A 22,388-nucleotide genomic window follows, 5' to 3' on the forward strand; every position below is an offset into this window, starting at 1 on the left:
TTCAAAGTGCCCCCAGTTCCCTCAAGGGAATCTGCTGAGAGACTTGGCTCAAAGGCCATGGGAGTAATGTGTTTTGTCTTCTTTCTATGTTCTTCCTGTGCAACTCCAAATGGTTATAAATTCTTTTAAAAACATTTTCCTTTTGGGTTCTAATTCTAAAAATTATATGAAAGAAAAATAAGATGGGAACATCTAAGAAAAAGGAAGCGTGAAGTGGCAGATCCAGCATTATCAGATATTAGGACATATAGCCACCACCATAACAAAAACCGAAAAAGCTAAAGGTTGGAGTTATTAAGTGTACAAAAGAAATAGACCTGGAGGACTGCAACATGAGCCAAGGAATACTCAGTGCTATATAATGGGGGACGTATGGCAATCAGTCTCAACGTGGGGGAGGGAGCCCAACTTCATAGATCGAACTAAGATAGATGAGATGACTTAGAAAAAGTCATGTCATCTACTAACATTACATACAGCTTGATTAAATAAAAAAGCATAGGAAAACTGGTGGAAAATATATTCTAGTTTTATCAGATATACAGAGGAGTAATAACTTCCTCTGACTGCCAGCAATAGACAGAGTATAACAAAGAAGAACTACAGTGTTGACAATATTGAAAAAGTTAAAACTTCTGTATAGTAGCAGTGACAAAATTAATGTAAAAATAGGAGCAGTGGGGTTTCCACGTACCTCTGGGACGATGGTCGCCGCCCTGCGGGGAGCCTCAGGACATCATGGGCTCCCAGTTTTTCAACCTTGAAGTCTTGTACAATCAAAGCAAAGAGAAGATTTGTGGATGTTGAATATGCAAGGAACTGAAGAGAGAGAGAGATTAAAAGGGAGATTTGTCCAGGTTGGGTGAACAAGCCTGCTCCAGAGTAGGATGGCTCTGAAATTGATTTGCCAGGGATAGCATCAAAGAGATCCCAAGAGGATGAATACCAGGATCCTACATTTGAAGAAAAATATGTATGTGAGAGCATGAAGGAAAACCCTCCCAGAGAGGTTCCTGGACCATACCTTTTCCAAGAAGGTTTTGGGGGAATAACTTTCATCCACAAAGAAGCACCTCCAGAAATGATTAGACAAGAATATAATTTTGAGAGAAGCCTGCTTTTGATCTCAAGTCTTGTTACAAATCTCAGGGTTTCTACAGAAGAGAGCCTACGTCAGTGGGAGACAAGTAGCATACACACCAATGAGATTTGAGACCAAAGTAAATGTCCGACCCTCTCTACACAGAAAAAAATCTTGGAAATGTAGTGAATGTGGAAAAACTTTTAATCAGAACTCATCCTTTACCCAGCATCAGAGAACTCCTATGAGACCCTACACATGTGAGGAATGTGGGAATATTTTTAGTCGTAGTTCATTCCTTGTTCGACATCGAAGAATTCATACCGGAGTGAAACCATATGGATGTGAGCAGTGTGGGAAAACATTTCGATGTCGATCATTTCTTACTCAGCATCAGAGAATCCACACTGGAGAGAAACCGTATAAATGTAATGACTGTGGGAATTCCTTCCGCAATCATTCACATCTCACTGAACACCAGAGAATTCACACTGGAGAGAAACCTTATAAATGTAATAGATGTGGGAAGGTGTTCAGTCAGAACACACACCTCATTCATCATCAGAGAATTCACACTGGTGAGAAACCTTATTTATGCAACGAATGTGGCTCTTCTTTTCACAAACACTCAAATCTTACACAACATCACAGAATTCAGGTATTATGGAACTTAAAATACACATACAAATGAGTACAAGTAAAACAAAAGAAATCTGAACAAGAGGGATGGATTTCATCAGTGTCAATATCCTGGTTGTGATGTTGTGCTAGTTTTGTAAGATGTTACCATTGTGGGCAAACTGAGTGAAGGGTACAGGGAATCATCTGTATTAGTTCATATAACTGTATGTGAATCTATAATTATCTCAAAATAAAAAAAGTTTAATTTTGAAAAGTGGTCTTCCCAACTCTGCTTTAACCATGCTGTGGCTGTTCACATATTGGCAGGGCGGGTTCTACAGAAAGTTACAGATCCATCCACCACGAGTGCAGAGTGAGGGTGCTCAGCCTCTACTACCAACTGTCTGAATCAAACATGATTCTCCAACAGCCCATCTACATAGTCAGTGCCATCACTGTGGTACTTGTAGTATTTAAAAAAAAATTTTATTAATATATAGTTGATTTACAATGTGTTAGTTTCACATGTTATGCATATACATATGTATAACATTTTTAGATTCTTCTCCATTATAGGTTATTACAAAATATTGAGGCTTTCCCCAAATTCTGTATTAGGACACTCTATGTGTACAACTCGAAGGTAGAGACCGTTGCCAATCCTGGTCCTTTTGGATTTCTGTTTCTCAACCAGGCTTTCCTTCACTGGAATTTTCAAATTTCCTTTTATCATTTTGAAATGGGAGGCCCAGTGTCTACCTGTGTTGTTGAGGATACAATCCTTTTCCTAAAGTATTTCTCAGCGAGAAGTTGGAAGTCTTAACTACCCCTGTGGGCAGAGGCCACTCTTCATTGAAGAGCTTTGTCAGAGCCTGGTGGGTTTGAAGCTCTGTGCCAAGCACTCTGTGTTTAACCCCACAACAGGCTTGTGCGGTAGGTATCTGTGGTGGAGTGGGACCATGTGATTTGTTCTCACCAAAAAGTTGTGAGCAGAAGTAATGCATACCATATCCATACTAACTGTAGACACATCCAGACATTTAACTGCAGGTGCTGAATCCTCTAGAGATCTCTATCCCCATTGGCCACAGTGATCACAGGGTGTGGGATGGTGAGTGCTCCATCAGTCTGCGGGTTGAAGTCAGGGATCACAGAGCAGAGCTTTCAGCTGACCCACATTGGATATGCACTGAGAGCATGAATCAAACCGTTACTGCTCTAAGTGACTAAGATTTGATGGTTTGTTTATTACAGCAGTGTAACCTAGCTTATTCTGACTCATACATTCTTAGGGTCATTTTTATATATGAGGGAACTGAGACCCAGAGAAATTTAATATTTGTCTGAGGTCACAAGTAAATAGTGATGCTGAAATAAAACCCAGGTCACTTGGAATAAAGCCGCCCCTTGCCACTGAGCCTCTGAGTTGGGCAGAGGGGCTGCTGGCCTGGCCTGGCCAGCCTGATTTCTCAGAGGATTTCTCAGTGTGGATTGACACTGGTTCTTTTCATAAAAAAATAAAATCACAATTAAATCTCTTAATCACAACGCCTCCCTAAGAACTTGGCAAACCAAGGAGAATGTGTGGCTTTCAAGACTGTATTAGAAAGACGTTGAGAAATAAGAAGTCAGAAATTCTTTATTCTTTTTTTTAACAGCAATTTAAAAAAATAAATTTAATTAATTTATTTATCTATCTACCTATCTATTTATGGCTGTGTTGGGTCTTTGCTGCTGCGCGTGAGCTTTCTCTAGTTGTGGCGAGTGGGGGCTACTCTTTGTTGTGGTGCTCAGGCTTCTCATTGCAGTGGCCTGTTTTGTTGTGGAGTATGGGCTCTAGGTGTGCGGGCTTCAGTAGCTGTGGCACACGGGCTCAGTAGTTGTAGCACATGGGTTTAGTTGCTCCGCAGCATGTGGGATCTTCCCAGACCAGGGCTCGAACCCATGCCCCCTGAATTGGCAGGTGGATTTTTAACCACTGTGCCACCAGGGAAGCTCCAGATATTTTTTATTCTGATTGGAAGATCCTCTGAACATTGCTTACTAATGTTCTCAGCTCACACCAAAGAATTCTCTACTCTCACCATGCCTCTCCACATTGCAGCCAAAAACAGCATGCTAAGGGCCAAGCATGTACTCCCTTGATTAATACCATTTGATGGCTAATCCTATAGGATAGCATTAAAATTTCTTAGCATAGTGTGCAAAACACTGCAGGATGTGGCTAGAACTTGGTTCTCTGATTGCAATTCCATCTCTGACCATCCCTCAAACTCTGTCTTCCTCATGCAGTCATATGGGGCTCCTAGAATATGCCACGCTTTCTCATGCTCCTTCCTGTGCTGCTCTGTGCCCTACATGCCCATACAGGCCACTCTCCCTCCTTCATTCAGTTAACACTTACTCATGCTTTAAGAGTCACCTCCCCTGGCAAGCCGGGAGCACTGGTGATCACCCATCCATAGCTTGTGAGGGATTAGAGGGTAAGGAGGCCAGGAATGGAAGATTCCTCCGGGTTGTGGGAATGTCGTGGCATTTTCCCTTCCACACCTGTTTCCCAGCCCTGGGGAGGAGAGGGGAGAGGGGAGGCAGTGCTTCTGCTCCTTCAAGACCTCTGCATGCATAACAGGAACTTCAGGAGAATAACTTATAAGGCTTGATATGTGTCTTCAGCAATCTGGGGGGACACAAGGGCTTGGTGTCTGACCCATGCCCAAGCAAGCGAAAGGTGAAAGGAGATGGCTGAAACAACATGATTGGTGGGAGAGCAAAGAGGAAGAGGACTGCCCAGGACTGTAACTGCTGATACCCTTGGTAGGGGAAGGACGTGGAAGCCCTTCTTAGAACCAAGTGGATCTACAGGTGGGGCACCATCTGGAACTGCCCTAAAACAAGCAGAAGGGACATGGACCCAAACAAAGAGAGGCTCAGAGCCTCAGCTCACAGAGGGTGGACTTGGGAGGATCACAGAAAGGCACCCTCCTGTGGCTGATGAATGACCCGAAGGTGGCCCTTCCTCCATTTGAGAAGCCCCTTGTGAGGGCACAAAGCCAAGTCTGCATTTTGGCCTCCACTTACTCATTTGTCTGGCACCTTCATTCATGGTCCTGGAATGGGCCCATGGGAGGCAGGAACAGAGGGAGGGCATTGTAAACAACTGGCCAGTTGCAACATCACCCAGGCCATGGAGCTGCACTTGGAGATACCTCAAAAGGGAATTCTTAGGGAAACCATAAGATTTTCTCAGGCAAACAGCCAGCTCAAAATATCTGCTGAAGCCAGAGAGCCCTGTGTTGGATTCCAGCTGCAAAGATGTCAGACACTGAGTCTGGAGGGTAGGATGTGGATGTGAAGTTGGGTGAGAAAGGAGAAACTGATGTGCCCATTTCCCATGCCTATTTCCAGTCCAAAGCAGTCCTGGCCTCGAGACAGAGAGAGCCTAAGAGTTAGATAAGAAGTCAGAGGGAGTCTTACACTGAAATGGGACTGTTCTGGTTGCTCAAAGTTATAGACCTGCCCAAGATTTTATATTTAAGAACTCAGGAAAAAAATGCATCTGGGCACTGAGTTTGAATGACACTGAAAAGAAACAAAGAAGTTGCCTTCTGTGTGAACCCTATTCTGTCCAGCTAATAAGATGCAGTAAGATGGCGACATCTGAATTCTTGCTGTAAAACACAGGGCTTGACACAGACCAAGAGGATTGAATACATGAGGACTAAAAGGCATGCGTCCAGCTCCTCTCTTAGAATTTGGAAGTGTTTGCAGTTCACTTTCTGCTACATCATTATTTTACTGTTAATAAGCAGAGCTGGAAGTAGAAGGCAGGGCATTTATAGGCAAGGGTTTGTAGCAGGCTCACCTGCCAACTTAACAACTCTCCCATCAAAGCCTAAGGATTCTCTCTCTTTGTGGTGTGTGCAGGCAGAGCGGTGGGCTGGTCGTTGCTCTGCAAACCGGTGAGCAGCCAACTAATGGATCAATCAACTGATATTTATTGGGCATTGCCCATGTGCAGGCTCAGGAACTAGGCATCTGGGAATCCAGAATGAGGTAAGTGCATGTCCTTCTGCTTTCTAAATAAAATAGTGTTCAGCCTCTACTGGGATTTTTATTGGCCTTGTACTTTCCACAATTTATTTTTATAGAGTCTTTTATGTGAAGTGTCTCAAAGCTGAGCAGAGAGAAAGAAACACACAGACAAGGTCTCACAGCTTCTCCCAAGCCCACAGTCCTCATCGACTCACACTTGATGGTGCTGGGTGTGAAGAACACCATTCGAAAATAAACGGGCTGCAAAGCAGAGGCCAATACCAGGATGGGGCCATGGAAGGGTAGTGCTGCTGAAATGATTCTTCTTTTTTGAGCTTTTGGTCAGCGTTTCTTGTTCTTAGTTATTTGCCCTTCCCTGGCCCCAAGCCAGGTTTAGAAAACTCTGAACTTGATCATGGGCCTTAGGGGCTGTGAAGAAATGACTTTGGTTCCTGAGGTCCTGGGTACAAGCTGTCCACTAGGGTCTGGGGGGCCCTCAAGGGACTCTCTGATTGTGTCTGGAGACACACAGCTTGGGATGAGGGGCCATTTGGGCAGTAAATTCTTACACTTGAAAGGGGCAGATGGGTCTCAGCTCAGTGGAGAGCAGAGGTATGTCTGGCTCTCAGGGTCCATCCTGAGGGAGTCTGGGTGCTCAGACCAGGATCAGGAATGCAGACTGTGAGATTCCAGAATCTGCATCACCTCTGTGCTGGTCACTGCTGCTACCCGAGTTGAGCTTCCCCAGGGATCCGCAGTGAGCCTGGGACCAAGTAGGACATGAGAAGGTGGTGTCTGGGGGGCAGCAGGGAGGGGACAACCAAGCTACTCTTCAGTCAGGCTAGAAAGGGGACCTTTCAGTAGCAGATCAGGGACTTAAGTCCACACCTGCAAGACTCCTTGCACTGCTGGTAATAGCAAGTCATAGGGATTTGAAAAGGCCTCCAAAGAATGGCAGAAATTTTGATAAAGAACTAACCTTTATAATTCTTCGAATTTTCCACTGGTGAAAACAGAAGCAGCCTTTTGGGTCGGTGGCCACTGGGAATATGATGTGGTTTAACAGTAAGTTGAGGAACATGAGGAGACCTCGGGGTTCACTCCCACCAAGTATTCATTCAGTCTCCATTTAGTGATTTCCTGATGCCGTGGGTGAAAATTCTGTGTGTGTGTCCCCATGACAGCCATCTATGTAGGAACACAACAATAGAATATTCTGATTCATTCGTGCTGCTCAGATTTGTGAAATAGTGATGGCATGCAAAGTTCTGACATTAGATGCTACGAGAAACAACAGGCATCCCCTTAAAGGGGGCCCATCTTTTAGGAGGAACTCTACCTTGGGATGGGAGGGAGCCTTGGCTGCTGAGGAAAGGCAGGGCCTCTGGTGGAGAAAAGGCATCTGCTGTCAGTGACTCATGGAGCAGGAAGTTGAACTCTCCACGCCTGGACAGAGGGTGACTGTTTTGGCTCAGTCCCAGCTCAGCTCAAGGATATGGCTCTCCTGGACCAGGCTGTGGGCTAGGTGAGGCAGGTCTCATCATGCCTTTAAGGGAACTGGATCCACCAGAGTGGCTCTGGTCAGGACCAAACGGAGAGAGGTGCGCTTGTTAAGATAAAAAGATTCTGGCTTCCTGTATTGAGGCAATGTCTACACGCTGAATTCCCCCTACACTGACCACCCTAGATGAAACTGTCTCACCCGACCTAGCAGCTATAACTGACCTCACGTTCTGGCACAGTCTAGTGACTCCTTCTGCAATTGTCTATCCTGTCCAAAGTGCCCAAACGCTACCCGCCCCTTTCTGACACTGCAAACCAGTCCTCTACCCCGGCCCCTCTCCAACTCAGTAGGGAGTTGAGGGGGCAGGTGTGAACCAGGCCATCACCCCTAGCGAACACAGTCCTCAGTGGTTCAGGATGTGGGCATGGCTCAGAGAGTTGCTGGCATTATGAGCCTGGCTTGGGACCAGGCAGGATAGGGCGGTGTACCAGGGACCACAAGGCATCCACCACCAGATCCGCGGTAACTACTGCAGTGCTTCGGAAGGCCAGCAGGGGGAGGCACTGCCGACTCCAGCCTGCTTGCAGAGGGCGCCGGCGCAGGGCGCGGCTCCAGTGCGCAGGCTCATGGGAGCCTCCAGGATTGGACGGCACCGGTCTCGCAGGGCAGGCGGGCTCCCGCGCGAACCCAACTGGCAAGGGGCCTGGGAGCTGGTGTGTCGGTTGGGGCCAAGCTGGGCTGGGCTGGGCTGGGCTGCGCTGGGCTGGGCTGGGCTGGGCTGGGCGGGGCGGGTCGGAGCAGGTCCAGGTGAGGAAAGGTGGCAGGGCCCCGGCGGGGTTGGGGAGGGTAGAGGGGGCTGCTGCGGTGGGGCGTGAGAGAGCAGGCTTGGGGCCACTCAATGGCCTTGAGAGGAAGATACCTTGATGCCCACTGAAGGAGTGGACTGTGGCTCCAGCCACCATAGGGAGGCCTCCTGGGCTGGATTCGGGCAGGCCCTGGGCAAAGTGAGGCCCGCTGAAGCCTTGCGGGGAGACAGCCTGGGCAGTGTGATGCCCAGCTGTGCTGTGACATGTGTCATGGGTCCTGTGTGTCACAGGTTTGGGACAGGAAACACTGGCTCTGTGGTAAACAAAGGCCTTGAACTCTCTCTGAGGAGCATGGAACCGCTGTGATTGGTAAGAAGAAGCCATAATCAGGTACTAAGACACAGTCTCTGCTGCCTGGGCTGGGGAGGTTTGGAGGCCAAGAGCTCCATTCTCACTCAAGGACCAGTGAGGGCTGAAGGGCCTAGAGAGAAACAGAGCAGTAATTCATGATTAGTTCCACAGCTATTTTGGAACACCTCCTGTGTGCTAGGACTGTTCTAGATGGGCAGGGTCCCTGCCTTCATGGAATTATATTCCAGGTGGGAGAGAGCCTTTCAAGGCTGAGTCCTGGGCTCTTGCCTTGCCTACTTTTGCCTTGTTCTGTAATGAGATGGGGAAAACTGTAGGTGAGAGGTAGGTTTCATTTTTGGAACGGTTGGAATCAAAAATTGTTTTGGATATATTATGTTGAGATGCCTAGTAGGTTTTCTCCCAACATGCAGCATATGAACAATATACTTGGAAAGAATTTTACCCTAAACTCCATACACCCACCACCTAGACCCTACCATTAATATTTAGCTACACTTGTTTTTTCACATGCCTGTTCATCTCACCATCGCTCTCTCCATCTGTTAATCACCTGGTAGATTTTTAAATTATTATTGTGGTAAAATACACATAACGTAAATTACCTAGTAGATTTTTAAGTTAAGATGTCAAATAGGCCATTGGAAATTTGAGTCTGAAGTCCTAGGGGATGTTCGGGCTAAAATTGGTCTTTGGAATTATCACCACATAGGTGGTATTTAAACTAAAGGTCTAGGTGAAACCACCAAGGTTGAGAGTGTACATAGAGAAGAGGAAGGAAGCCCAAAAAGAGGGAGGTGGTGGCCAACCGTGGTGAGTGCTACTGTGCAAGATAGTTTGGCAATTAGGAGGATTTTAATCATTTTAACAAGAACAACTTTAGTGGAGTAGGGGGGCCTTAAGGTCAAGTTGAATTTTGTTTTGCAGACGGAGGAAACTAGAACGTGTTTATATGCCAGTGGGATTGAACTCATAGAAAGGGAGAAATGATGCAGATAAGGGGAACACTGCAGGGGAGGTATGTGAACACCTGAGAGGGGAGGAGACTCCAGAGTGAGCAGTTGGCTTTGAAATGAACAGGAACACATATTCCATTGTATCTAGAGGGAAAGCCGAGACAAATGCAGATGTGGACAGGTGGTAGGAGGCATCATCTGTCTGTGAAGGCAGTCACTGGCTGAGAGCAAGGGCAGCAGGGGAAAGGAGAAGAGGTGTTAGGAGACACATGTGACATAGTCCTTGTGGAGAACGGGGAAGTGAACTAAGTACGGAAATGGAATTGGATTTCCGGCAGTGCTGAGTGCCCGTTTGAGATGTGTAGTCGTGAACTTAGAGTGGGATCAACCTAGTGGGGTCGTGTGGCTTCCCATGGGTGGGAAGGGTGTTGTGAAGTTTAGGTGCAGTAATACATGGAAAACATTTAATACAGTGGCAAGCGCATGATGAATGTTACCTGTTTGAATTCTTACTTTGTTTTTCTTTTGTTTATACAGATGTGACTGAGGAAGGCTGACATTTACCACCTGAGAGGATCTTCTCCTGTGACATGTTCTCCAATCACACCAAAGTCCACCGCAGTTTGCAGCTACTTGGAAGTCTGGCTCCTGGTGTGGTTACATTTATACAGCTTCATAATTGGGTATGTTTGCTAAAAAGAGACAAACTATAGCAAATAGAGCTTTGCATTTTCAGACTAACTCATAGTTTTGGACTGGAGGGGCTGGGGGTTTGTCACAGTGGCAGTCCTTATAAGTTTTCATGAATATCTTTTATTTCTGCGTGTCTTATTGGATCTGATGTAATGGCAATCTACAGAATCTGTGGATCTCAGATCACCAGGGGAAATTTTCAGCTTCACAGGTTGTAATTTCTCCGTGACCGCTTGGGCTGTTTTATGATACAAATAATAATAATGGCTGACATTGATAGGTCTTAAAAGTGCCAGGCACTGTTATAAGCACATTATATGCATAATCTTGTTTAACTGTCATCTCAACTCAATGAGGCAGGTACTATTATTATCTCTATTTTTCAGATGCAAAAATAGGCTCCGAGGGGTTAAGTTACTTGCCCCAGGTACACATGGTCCGATCTCCAGTTTCTGCTGCATACTTCAACTTTTTGTTTTAAAGACCTTGGCCATCACTCATCTACACTGTAGTGGAGTAGGCAAGACAATGGACTGAAGCAAATTGCCTGGGTTCAAAAACTGCCACATACTAGCTCTGTGACTTTGGACAAATTATTTAACCTCTGTGTGCCTTTGTTTCTTTATCCATGAAATGGGAATAATAATCTTACCTGATGATAGGGTTCTTGGGAGGATCACATGAATTAATATACTTAATAAGCCTAAATTAATGCCTGGTTACGTAAATGCTGCACTACCACCTACCTGGTAGGGCAGCCATGGTGGTATGTGTACTGATTGATTGACTCCCCTAAAATCATTCTCTAAGGTTCCTACTACTGGTCTAGGTTAAGTTTGGGAATACTCCTAACTCGGGGATCATCTTTGTTTCCTCTGATTTTATTATCTCTCAGAAGGAAGCAAACATACCAATTTGCTTCTAGGTGCAGAAAACAACTTGGATTTCATTCAGATTCATCTGACCAGTGATGTTCATTTAATTTGTCCTGGCATTGCAGTACCACTTAAAGGGAAATAAGGCTTGGGGAGTAATGTGATTCCATTTTGCCCTTCCCAGGTCAGCAGTCTATTAGAGGGATTTGGTTAGAAAGGCCAATGGGCTATATAACCAGTGCTGGGCACAGTGTATGGTAAATGATGTGGGTCAAGGGGCTGCACATGAATGTGTTCTGAAACGATCTGTAAAATTGAGACCTGCTGTGATGTGTTGCTTCAGTTACTAAAAGCAACTGAGCAGCCTTGGCATGGGAGGCCAGTGAAAGTTCTAAAAGATGTTTTCTGGTAGACAGCAGGTAGACTAAATGCATGGTATAAAGTAATGGTTCCCAATGGGTCTGCATCAGGATAATCAGGAGAGTTTTATGAAGCTTTGCAAAATGATAGGCTTCACATCCACAGATTCTGAATCAGTAAGTCATGATGGGGTTCTGGAATCAATCTATTTTTTAAGAGCTCCCTGAATGACTCAGATGTGTACTTAGCATGGGATATCATTAATGCAAATCAGTGCTTTTCAGTCCTGTGTTTTAAAATCACTGTTCAGTTAGCTTTTTAAAAAATACTGATGCTCTGGACTCACCCCAGGGTTTCTGAGTCAATTGGCTTGGGCAAAGTCTGGACATTTGGTATTGGTATTTTTAAAAAATCTTCTTAGGTAATGAACCTGCAGCCAGGTTTGAGAATCACTGGTGTAAATGATCAGCTAGATTTCCCTCCATAGTTTAGTTACTCCTAGATTTAACATAGACATAGCTTCAGGTATCATCTTATCAGGAGAGTGAAAAAATTAGTATTTCTAAACTTTCCCAATGCAGATGTTCAATTTAATAACCAGATAACAAAGAAAGATATGAATTGAGGGTTAAATTAGCATTTATCACTGGGCAATGAAGATTTCATCAGGTTTTCTCTAGGGAGGAGAATTAACATTTACTGAGACCTTTGTGTTTAATCTCAATCTTACAACAACTCTGGGAGGTGTGTATTATTCCCATTTTGTAGGTGAGAATTTGGGGGCTAAGGGAGGTTAAGTAACTTACCCAGGATTTACACCCGGATATGTACAGCTCCATAGTCTAGGTTCCATTTCCTCAATGATTCTTAACTTTACACAATTGGATTACCTGGGGAACTTTAATGATCAATTCTTGGATCCCATACTCAGAGATTCTGATTTTATTGATTTGGTATAGCCAGGAATCGGGATTTTGCAAAGCTGTCTATCCAGATAATTCTAATGTGCAGCTGAAATTGATAGTCTCTGCATTACACCATGTAGCCTTCTGGTGGTCTAATCATTTTCCTTTACACCAGTAGATTGTCCCTCTGTAGAGTGTTGCCTACCAGTACCTGTGAATGTAAATTTATAGGGCATTTCACATATTAGACATACATCCACATATCTTAGTTTCCTTTCTGCTCCTTCCTGCCTCTTAATAAATACATATTGAGTGCCCAGTTTGTGCCATTTTTCTTGGTGCTGAGATGACACAGTGGTAACAAGACAGACCAAGTCACCAGCCTCATGGTACTTATACTGAGGGAGATACACATAAACATATGAGCAGATAAATTTTGACTTACATACGTAAGCAAACTTTAAGGTAATGCAAAGTGCTTTTAAGAAAAATAAAACGAGGTAACGAGTAGAGTGATCCTAACAGCAATGATGAGCATTCCAGTTGCTTCACATCATTGCCAGAATTACTTTGTATTGTTTTGTGTGTGTATATTTTATTTTAGACATTCTAATAGGTATGAAGTGGTATCTTATTATTTTTTTTTTTGCATTTTTCTGTTGACCAGTGGTATTGAACATCTTTTCATATGTTTATGTACCATCTGTATTTTTTCTTTGTAAAGTGTCTGTTGAAATTTTTTGCCCATTAAAAAAAAATTGGGTTGATATCTTCTTTTTGAGTTGTAAAGGTCTCTATATGTTTGGGATATAAGTCCTTTTTCAGATATGTGTTTTCTCCAAGTCATGATTTTTCTTTTTATTATTTTTTAATGATATCTTTTGAGGAGCAGAAGTTTTTAATGTTTATGAGCCCAGTTAGCAAGTTTTCTTTTGTGGTTTATGCTCTTAATGTCCTGAGACATATATTCTCTCACTGTTTGGGAAGCTGGAAGTATGAAATCAAGGTGTCAGCAGGGCCATGCTCTCTCTCTGAGGGTTCTTGGGGAGCACCTTTTTTTCCCCTCTCCCTCTATTTTGATGGTTGCTGCCAATCCTTGGCAGCACAATTCAGTTGGTTGACACCATTCAAATCAGAGCAGTCTTCCCTCCACCCCCAAAAGTCATGTCCTTACCATACACAAAATCCATTTGCTCCATCTCAACATCCTCAAGAGGTTTGACCTATTCCAGCATCAACTCTGAGTCTAAAGTCTCATCAAAATTTCATCAACTCAGAATGTCCCAAATCTTATCTTATAAATCATTCAAATCAGATATTTGTGAGTCTCTGAGTATGGTCTATACTGGGGCAGAATTCATCTCCATTTGTTTATCTTGAAACCTAGAAGACAATGGTGTTATAGGCATAGGATAGACATTCTCATTCCAGAAGGGAGAAAATGGAAGGGGAAAAAAGGTTCACAGGTCCCAAGTGAGTCCACACAGCAGGGCCAATTTCATTAGGTTTCAAGGCCTGGGCATGATTCTCTGGCTTGATCCATCCTCTGGGCCCATGGAGGCCCTGTGGGCCTCTGAGCTGCCCTCAAGTGAAGTTGACCTAACTGACCTTGGCCTGCAGCAGCAGATGAGTTGCACCCTCTGGATGGCCTGTTTCCTGATTGTAGAATATAAAAAGTCTGACAGCCTTCCTACATTTCATTCTAGCTCTGTCCTCTTTGTTCCAGGCTATCAGTGTTTCTGCTGGGAAGGATGGCTGAGTCTAATATTTTTTGGGGGGATGCAGTCACATAGGAGAAAATGGCATGAGTCTTACACCTAATCTCTCTGGTGAAAGGTTGTCCAGCTGATTCTTTAGTCCTGTTTCCAGAGCATGATATCTTGGACAGGTTGAGAATTTTACAGATCATCAAGTGTTGGTTCCTTTTTGCTTAATAATTTCTTCCTCAATTTATATCTTTCCTCTTGCATTTTACTATAAGCTGCAAGGAGAAACCGTGGTCACATCTTTCACACTTGGCTTAGGAATCTCCTCAGCTAAATATCCAAGTCATTACTTACAAGTTTTACTTTCCACCCAATAGCAGAACACAATTTAGCCAAGTTTCTGCCACTTAGTAACAAGGATCACTTTTCTTCCAGTGTCCAATAATATGTTCACCATTTCCTTTTAAGGGCCTCACCAGAAGAACCTTTTCAAGTTTGCATTTCTAGCAACAGTCTGTTCTTCACGATACATGTATTCTCTAAGACTGTAGATGCTTTTTCTAAAATTCCCCTCTTTTCTTTCTGACCGCTCACCAGAATTGCCTTTAACATTTGTATTTATACCAATAGTTTTTTTAAGGCAATCTAAGCTTTTTCTATTATGTGCCTCAGAACTCTTCCAGCTTCTACCCATTACCTGATTTCAAAGCCACTTCCACATTTTTTAGGTAATTATTACAACAGCACCACACTTTCTGGTACCAGGATATGTATTAGTTTCCTAGGTTTGCCATAACAAAGTACTACAAACTGGATGACTTTAAAAAAAAAGAAATGTATTCTTTCACATTTCTGGAGGCAAAATTCTGAAATTAAGATGCCAGCAAGGCCATACTGTCTCTGAAGTCTCTATGGAAGGATCTTTCCTTGCCTCTCTCTAACTTTTAGTGGTTGCCAGTAATCTTTGGTGTTCCTTGGCTTATAGACATATGACTCCAATTTTTGCCTCTGTTATCACATGGATTTCTTCCTCTCTGTCTGTGTCCAAATTTCCTTTGTCTTATAAGGACATCAGTCATTGGCTTAGGAACTCATCTTCACTTGATTATACCTGGAAATACCCTATAAATTTACATTCACAGGTACTGGGGGTTAGGACTTTAAAATATTTTTGGGGGGGATGCAGTCACATAGAAGAAAATCTAGGTGGTCTTGGCAATAAATTTTTAGATACAAAACCAAAAGAAAGAAAAAATTATAAATTGGACTTTATTAAAATTAAAAACTTCTGTGAAAGATGCTGTTAAGAATATAAAGACAAGTTGTACACTGGGAGAAAATGTTTGCAAAACACATATCTGTTAAAGGACTTGTCACAGAGTTGGAATCGTACAGTATATAGCCTTTTCAGATTGGCTTTTCTTCCTTAGCAACATTCACTTAAGATTCCTCCATATCTATTTCTGGCTAGATAGCTTATTTCTTTTTAATCACTGAATAATATTCCATTGTATGGATATACCACAGTTTATCCATTCAACTATTGAAGTACATCTTGATTGCTTCCAGTTTTTGTTGATTGTGAATAAACCAACTATAAACATTTGAATGCATGTTTTTGTGTGGACATAAGTTTCAGATCAATTGGATAAATATCTGGGAATACAATTGCTGGATCATATGGCAATACTAAGTTAAGCTTTGTAAGGATCTGCTAAACAGTCTTCTAGAGTGACTACCATTTTGTGTTCTCAGCAATGAATCCACATCCTTAACAGCATTTAGTCTTGTCACTTTTTTGAATTTTAGCCATTCTGATAGTTAGGTTGTAACATCTTATTGTTGTTTTAATATGCAGCTCTCTAATGACATATGATGTTGAGCATCTTTTCATTTTCTTATTTGCCATCTGTACGTTTTTTTTTTTGGGCTGTGCCGCACACCATGTGGGATCTTAGTTCCCCAACCAGGGATCAAACTCATACCCCCTGCAATAGAATCATGGAGTCCTAACCACTGGACAGCCAGGGAATTCTCTGACATCTGTACATATTCTTGGGTGAGGTGTCAGTTTAGCTTTTTTGCCTATTTATAAATTGGGCTGTTTTCTTGTTGAGCTTTGAGTTCTTTTCTTCTAAGCCACCCAGTTTGTGGTACTTTGTTATGGTAGCCTTTGGGCACCAATACAGTTATCTTCTAGAAGTTATTTATAGTTTTTTGTTTTACATTTAGGCCGATGATCCATTTTGACTTAATTTTCATGAAAGTATAAGGTCTGTGTTTAGATTCTTTTTTTTTTTTTTTTTTGCATGTGGATGTCCAGTTGTTTTAATACCATTTGTCAAAAAGAATATTCTTTCTCCATTTAATTGCTTTTGCTCCTTTGTCGAAGATCAGTTGACTGAATTTGTGTGGGTCTGTGTCTGGGCTTTCTATTCTGTTTCATTTATCAATTTGTCTATTCCTTTACCAGTACCATACTGTCTTGATTACTGTAGCTTTATAGTAAGTCTTGAAATCTGTAGCATTGGTGTTCCAGCTTTATCCTTCTTCAGTATTTGTTGGCCATTCTGAATCTTTTGCCTTTCCACATACATTTTAGAATGAGTTTGTTGATAACCACAAAATAATTTGCTGGGTATTTTGATTGAGATTGAATTGAGCCTATAGATCACATTGGGAATAATTGAGATCTTAACAATATTGATTCTTTCTATCCATGAACATGGAATAGCTCTCCATTTATTTAGATCTTTGCTTTCTTTCATTGGTTTTGTAGAGTTCCTCATATAGACCCTGTACATGTTTTGTTATATTTATATGTACATATTTAATTGGGGGGGAGCTAATATAATGTTATGTATTTACAATTTCAGTTGTATACCATTGCTGGTATACAGGAAAGGAATTGACATTTGTATATTAACTTTGTGTCTTGCAACCTTGCTATAATTGCTTATTAGTTCTTGGAGTTCTTTGTTGTTATTATTGATTCTTTAGGATTTTCTTCATAGACAGTCATGTCATCTGAGAAGAAAGACAGTTTTATTGCTTCTGTCCCAGTCTGTATATTTTTTATTTCCTTGTCTTGTCTAATTGCATTAGCTAGGACTTCTAATATGAACTTGAATAGAAGTGGTGAGAAAGGACATTCTTGCCTTGTTTACCATCTTGGAGGAAAGCATCTAGCTTCTCACCATTTAGTTACCTGTAAATTATTTGGTAGATGTTCTTTATCAAGTTGAGGGAGTTCACCTCCTCTAGTCCTAGTTTTCTGAGAGGTTTTTATCATGAATGGAGTTTGGATTTTGTCAAATGTTTTTTCTGCATATATTGATATCATAATATGATTTTTCTTCTTTAGCCTGTTTTGTCGCATTATATTAATTGACTTTCAAATGTTGAACCAAACTTGCATACCTGGCATAAGTTCCACTGGTCATGGTGTATAATGCTCTTTATACATTGTTGGATTCAATTTGCTAATATTTTGTTGAGGATTTATGTATCTATGTTTATGAATGATGTAGGTCTGTAGTTTTTCTCTCTTCTAATATCTTTATTTGATTTTGGTGTTAGGGTAGTGCTGGCTTCATAGATGAGTTTGGAAGTGTTCCCAGTGGCCCTATTTTATGGAAGAGATTTGAGATAATTTGTATAGTTTTTCTTCCTTAAATTTTTGGTAGAATTCACTGGTGAAACCTTCTGGGTCTGGAATATTGGAAGATTATTCGTTATTGATTCAAGTTCTTTAATAGACATAGGCCTTTTCAGGTGATTTACTTTTCCTTTTGTGAGTGTTGGTAGTTTCTGTTTTATAAGGAGTCGGTCTCTTTAAGTTATCAAATTTGGGGGCATCATAATATTCCTTTATTATCCTTTTAATGTCCATGGACTCATTAGTGATGACCTCTCTTTCATATCTGATATTAGTGATATCTAGTATAAGTAATTAGTAATTTTCTCACTTTTTTTCTTGGTTACCTTGGCTATAGGTTTATCAATTTTATTTATCTTTACAAAGAACCAGCTTTTGGTTCATTTATTTTCTCTATTGATTTTCTGTTATCATTTTCATTTATTTCTGCTCTAATTTTATTAGTTCGTTTCTTTGCTTGCTTTAGGCTTACATTGTTCTTTCTCTAATTTCCTAAGGTTGACATTTAGTTGTTGATTTTACGTCTTTCTTTTTTTTTTTAATATATGCATTCAGTGCTATACATTTCTTTCTAAACACTGCTTTTGCTGCATCTCTCAAAGTTTGATAAGTTGTATTTTCATTTAGTTCAAAATATTTTTCAGTTTCTCCTGAGACTTCTTTGACCTTTGTGTTAATCACATAATGTTTAATCTTCAGCTGTCTTTCTGTTATTTATTTCTAGCTTAATTTCCCTGTGGTCTGAGAGCATACTTTGTATAATTTGTACTCTTTTAAATTTGTTAAAGTGTGTTTTATGGCCCCAAATGTGGCCTTTCTTGGTGAATGTTCCATGTAAGCTTGAGAGGAGCATGCATTCTGTTGTTGTTAAATGAAATATTCTATAAATGTCAATTAGATACACTTGATTGCTGGTATTGATCATTTCAACTATGTCCTTGCTGATTTTCTGCCTGCTGGATCTGTCAATCTGATAAAAGGGTGCTGAAGTCTACAACTGTGGCAGTAGATTTGTTCATTTCTTTTTGTAGTTCTATCACTCTTGCCGCACATATTTTGACACTCTGTTGTTAGGTGCATACATATTAAGAATTGTTATGTCCTCTTGGAGAATGGAGTACTTATCATTATGTAGTGTGCCACTGTTTGTCCCTGATATTGTAATTTTCCTTGTCCTGAAGTCTACTTTGCCTGAAATTAATATAGCCTCTCTAGCTTTATTTTGATTAGCGTTAGCATGCTGTATCTTTTTCCTTCCCTTACTTTTAATCTGTCTCTATCTTTATATTTAAAGTGAGATTCTTGTGGACAGCTTATATGGGTCTTTTTTATCTACTCTGATATGCGAATGTATTTAGACTATTCACATTTAAAGTGATGTTAGCATAGTTGGGTTAATGTCTACGTATTTGTAACTTTTCAGCTTGTTGCATTTATTGTTTCATTATCTTCCCCCATTTTTCTGCCTTCTCTGATTTTAAGTGATCATTTTATGATCAATTAAATCATTTTATTTCCTTTTAATTAAAAAATTACTCCTTTTTTAATGGTTGCTCCAGTGTTTGAAGTATACATTTACAATTAATATAAATCTACTGTCCAATAACACTATATTATTTCACAGGTACTGCAGTTACCTTGTAACACAGTAGTCCCAATTTTCTCCTGTTGTTCTTTACAACATTGCTGCCATTATTTTCAGTTATCCATATGCTATAATCACCCAATACATTGTAGCTTTTATTACCTTGAAAAGTTATTTGTTATATCAATTAAAAATAAGAAAGATGAAGGAGGGCTTCCCTGGTGGTGCAGTGGTTGACAGTCCGCCTACCGATGCAGGGGACACGGGTTTGTGCCCCGGTCCAGGAAGATCCCACATGCTGCAGAACAGCTGGGCCCGTGAGCCATGGCCGCTGAGCCTGCGCGTCTAGAGCCTGTGCTCCGCAACGGTAGAGGCCACAACAGTAAGAGGCCCGCGTACCGCAAAAGAAAAAAAAAAAAGATGAAGGATTCTATTTCACCTTCATTTACTCCTTTTGTCTTGCTCTTCATTTATGTAGATCTTAGTTTCCGGCCTGTAGCATTTTTCTTTGTGCTGAAAAACAAACAAACAACCCCCCCCCCAAAAAAAACACAAACTTCTTTTAACATCTCCTGCAAGGCAGGTCTACTAGTGACAAATTCCCTCAGTTTTTGTTTGTCTGAGAAGGCGTTTATTCCTCCTTCACTTTGGAAGGATGGTTTTATGGGATACAGAATTCTAAGTTGGTGGGTTTTTCTTTTGACTTTGAAAATACTCCACTCTATAGTCTTCTGTTCATCAGACTCACTGATTCTTTCCTCAGCCATGTCCAGTCTACTGATGAGTCCATCAAAGGCATTCTTCATTTATGTTACAGTGTTTTTAGTTTCTAGCATTTTCTTTTTATTCTTTCTTAGATTTTCCATCTCTTTGTGTACATTACCCATCTGTTCTTGCACATTGTCTACAGTTTCCATTAGAACTCTTAGTTACTTTAAATCTCTATATGATCTTTTCAATATGTGTGCCATATCTGAGTCTGGTTCTCATGCTTGCTTTTTCTCTTCAGATGTTGTTGTTGTTTTCCTTTTAGAGTGCTTTATTATTTTTGTTGAAAGTCAGATATGCTGTGTTGAGTAATAGGAAACAAGATATTTAGGCTTTCAGAGTGAGGTTTTATGTTAATCTGGCTAGAGGCTGGGCTCTGTTTATGGTTCCTATAGCTGTAGGTGCCAGAGGCTGCAGTTTACTCGAGTTTACTTGTTTTTTTTTCTCCCTCTTCTACTGTCTTTGGTTTTCCCTAAGAATTCCTTCTTAAATAGAATTTATGACTTGCGACTTTTTCACTTATAGTCCACTGCTAAAACCCTGAAGCCCAATTGATATGGTAGGGTTTCGAGGACGAGAAGCATTGTATAACCTGATGATTAAATCTCAGTTTTTGTAGTGGGCCTGAGTCCTTGGGATGTGACATTTAGAAGTGTTTTCTTATTCTTTTTTTTCTCCTCTTACATGAGACAGGATGGCTAGAGGGGGCTAGAGTTGACTAATTGCCCTTCCTCCAGGTCAGATAAGGCTCTAGTCAAGTACCTTTCTTGTGAGCGCAGGGTTTTTTTATGGAGAGTGCTCTAGGTGCATTTCAAAATGTTTACTTTTCCCCTCCCTTTGTCTGAAACACAAGGGTATTTTTCTCCACTCTTCCCCATGAGAACCTGGTGCAGCATGGCGATGCCTCATGGACTGGGTATGGTCATAAGGGGATGGTAAGAACCAGTGAAAGACGGGGAGAACTCGAACAGATGAAGTAGTGGTGGTAGAAAGGTTGCAACCTTTATAACTTCAGTGACTCGGGAAGAGCACAGAATGCAGTGATTTCCTACAAATAGCATGGTAAGGACCCATGAGCGGTGATAGTCCTCTCTCACTTCTATGATTGATGGGTAACAATTATTTTTAAATGTTTAAACTTTCATTAATAACTTGATTTTTAAATTATTTTTACGTAATTATCCCTGTTTTATTTTACTCGTATTGAAGTAGATTGTTTATCTTTTAATGACTTTTTAAATATCAGCTTTATTGAGGTATAAGTATGTACAAATATCTTATCTCATGAATAAAGATAATTTCATTTATTCTTTCCCAGTTGGAATACCTTTCTTTCTTATTCTTGCCTGATTGCACTGGCCAGAACTGCCAGTGGCTCTTCAGGTGGCACTTCAGCACTTCATTCCTCCCTGCTTCACCCCACTCCCAACACACACACTCATATTGCAGAGAATGAGTAATAAACCACTGAGCAAAAATGAAATTTCCTAGTGGTAATATGAATATTGCTTACCTTTATACTCAGAAAAAGCAACAACATTATTCCTTAAAAAAAAAAACAACTAAACTGAAAATAATTGTTAAAAGGTATAAAACATGTTAAATAATTAATAATAGTCCAAGAAGCTTATACTAGCAGTTTGGTCACAGGAAATATAGACTTTACAGGAAGGAACTATTATCCCTGAGGTGACTTCAGGAAGGGGAGCAAGATTACTCAATATTGAGCATTTGGGGCTTCTTTAATTCTCTTCTCTCCAGGCCAGTATAGGTCTCCGAGAGTGGGTTGAGATAGAACTTTTAAAAGAATTGGGATCAGTTATGTTCCTGGGAGGTGGGCGTCTGGGGCCTCCACATGGCAGTTCAGAGGTGAGAGGAGATGACTTCTGGTTTACAGAGAGAAGAAAAATTACGAAAGCACTTTGGCTCTTTCCACGGTCTGTCCGGGAACATGTAGTGTCCTTGACCTGCACATGGAGATGGTGGCCTGCTACCCAGGAAATGGAGCAGGTTATGTGCGACGTGGACAACCCCAATGGCGACGGCCGCTGCATTCCCTGCATCTACTATCTGAACAAGAACTGGGATGCCCAGCTACATGGTGGGGTCCTGCGGATATTTCCAGAAGAGAAATCATTCATAGCATACATGGAGCCCGTTTTCGACAGACTGTTGTTCTTCAGGTCAGACTGTAGGAACCCACGTGAAGTCCAGCCTTCCTATGCATTCAGATACACCATATGACTGTCTGGTACTTTGATGCTGAAGCAAGGGTAGAAGCCAAAAAGAAATTCAGGAATTTAACTAGGAAAACCGAACCTGCCCTCACTGAGGACTGACCCTGATCTGAAATCCACTGGCCTCATTCATTTTAGTAACAATTCCTGAATTCACTTTAAGAGTTGAGATCCAAAGAAGGCCTCTTCTTTAGTGACTCGGTGATGAGAACCCCCCTGCTGCTTGCATCAT

General features: G+C 41.4%; 1 pseudogene; it reads left to right on the top strand.

Annotated features, from left to right (window-relative positions):
• The first annotated feature begins 800 nt into the window (after positions 1-800).
• Positions 801-22,163, top strand: LOC103083483 (zinc finger protein 502 pseudogene; annotated as a pseudogene).
• Positions 22,164-22,388: the final 225 nt, after the last annotated feature.

Source organism: Lipotes vexillifer, unplaced genomic scaffold, assembly GCF_000442215.2.
Source record: "Lipotes vexillifer unplaced genomic scaffold, Lipotes_vexillifer_v1.1 scaffold2641, whole genome shotgun sequence".
Classification (NCBI taxonomy): Eukaryota; Metazoa; Chordata; class Mammalia; order Artiodactyla; family Lipotidae; genus Lipotes; species Lipotes vexillifer.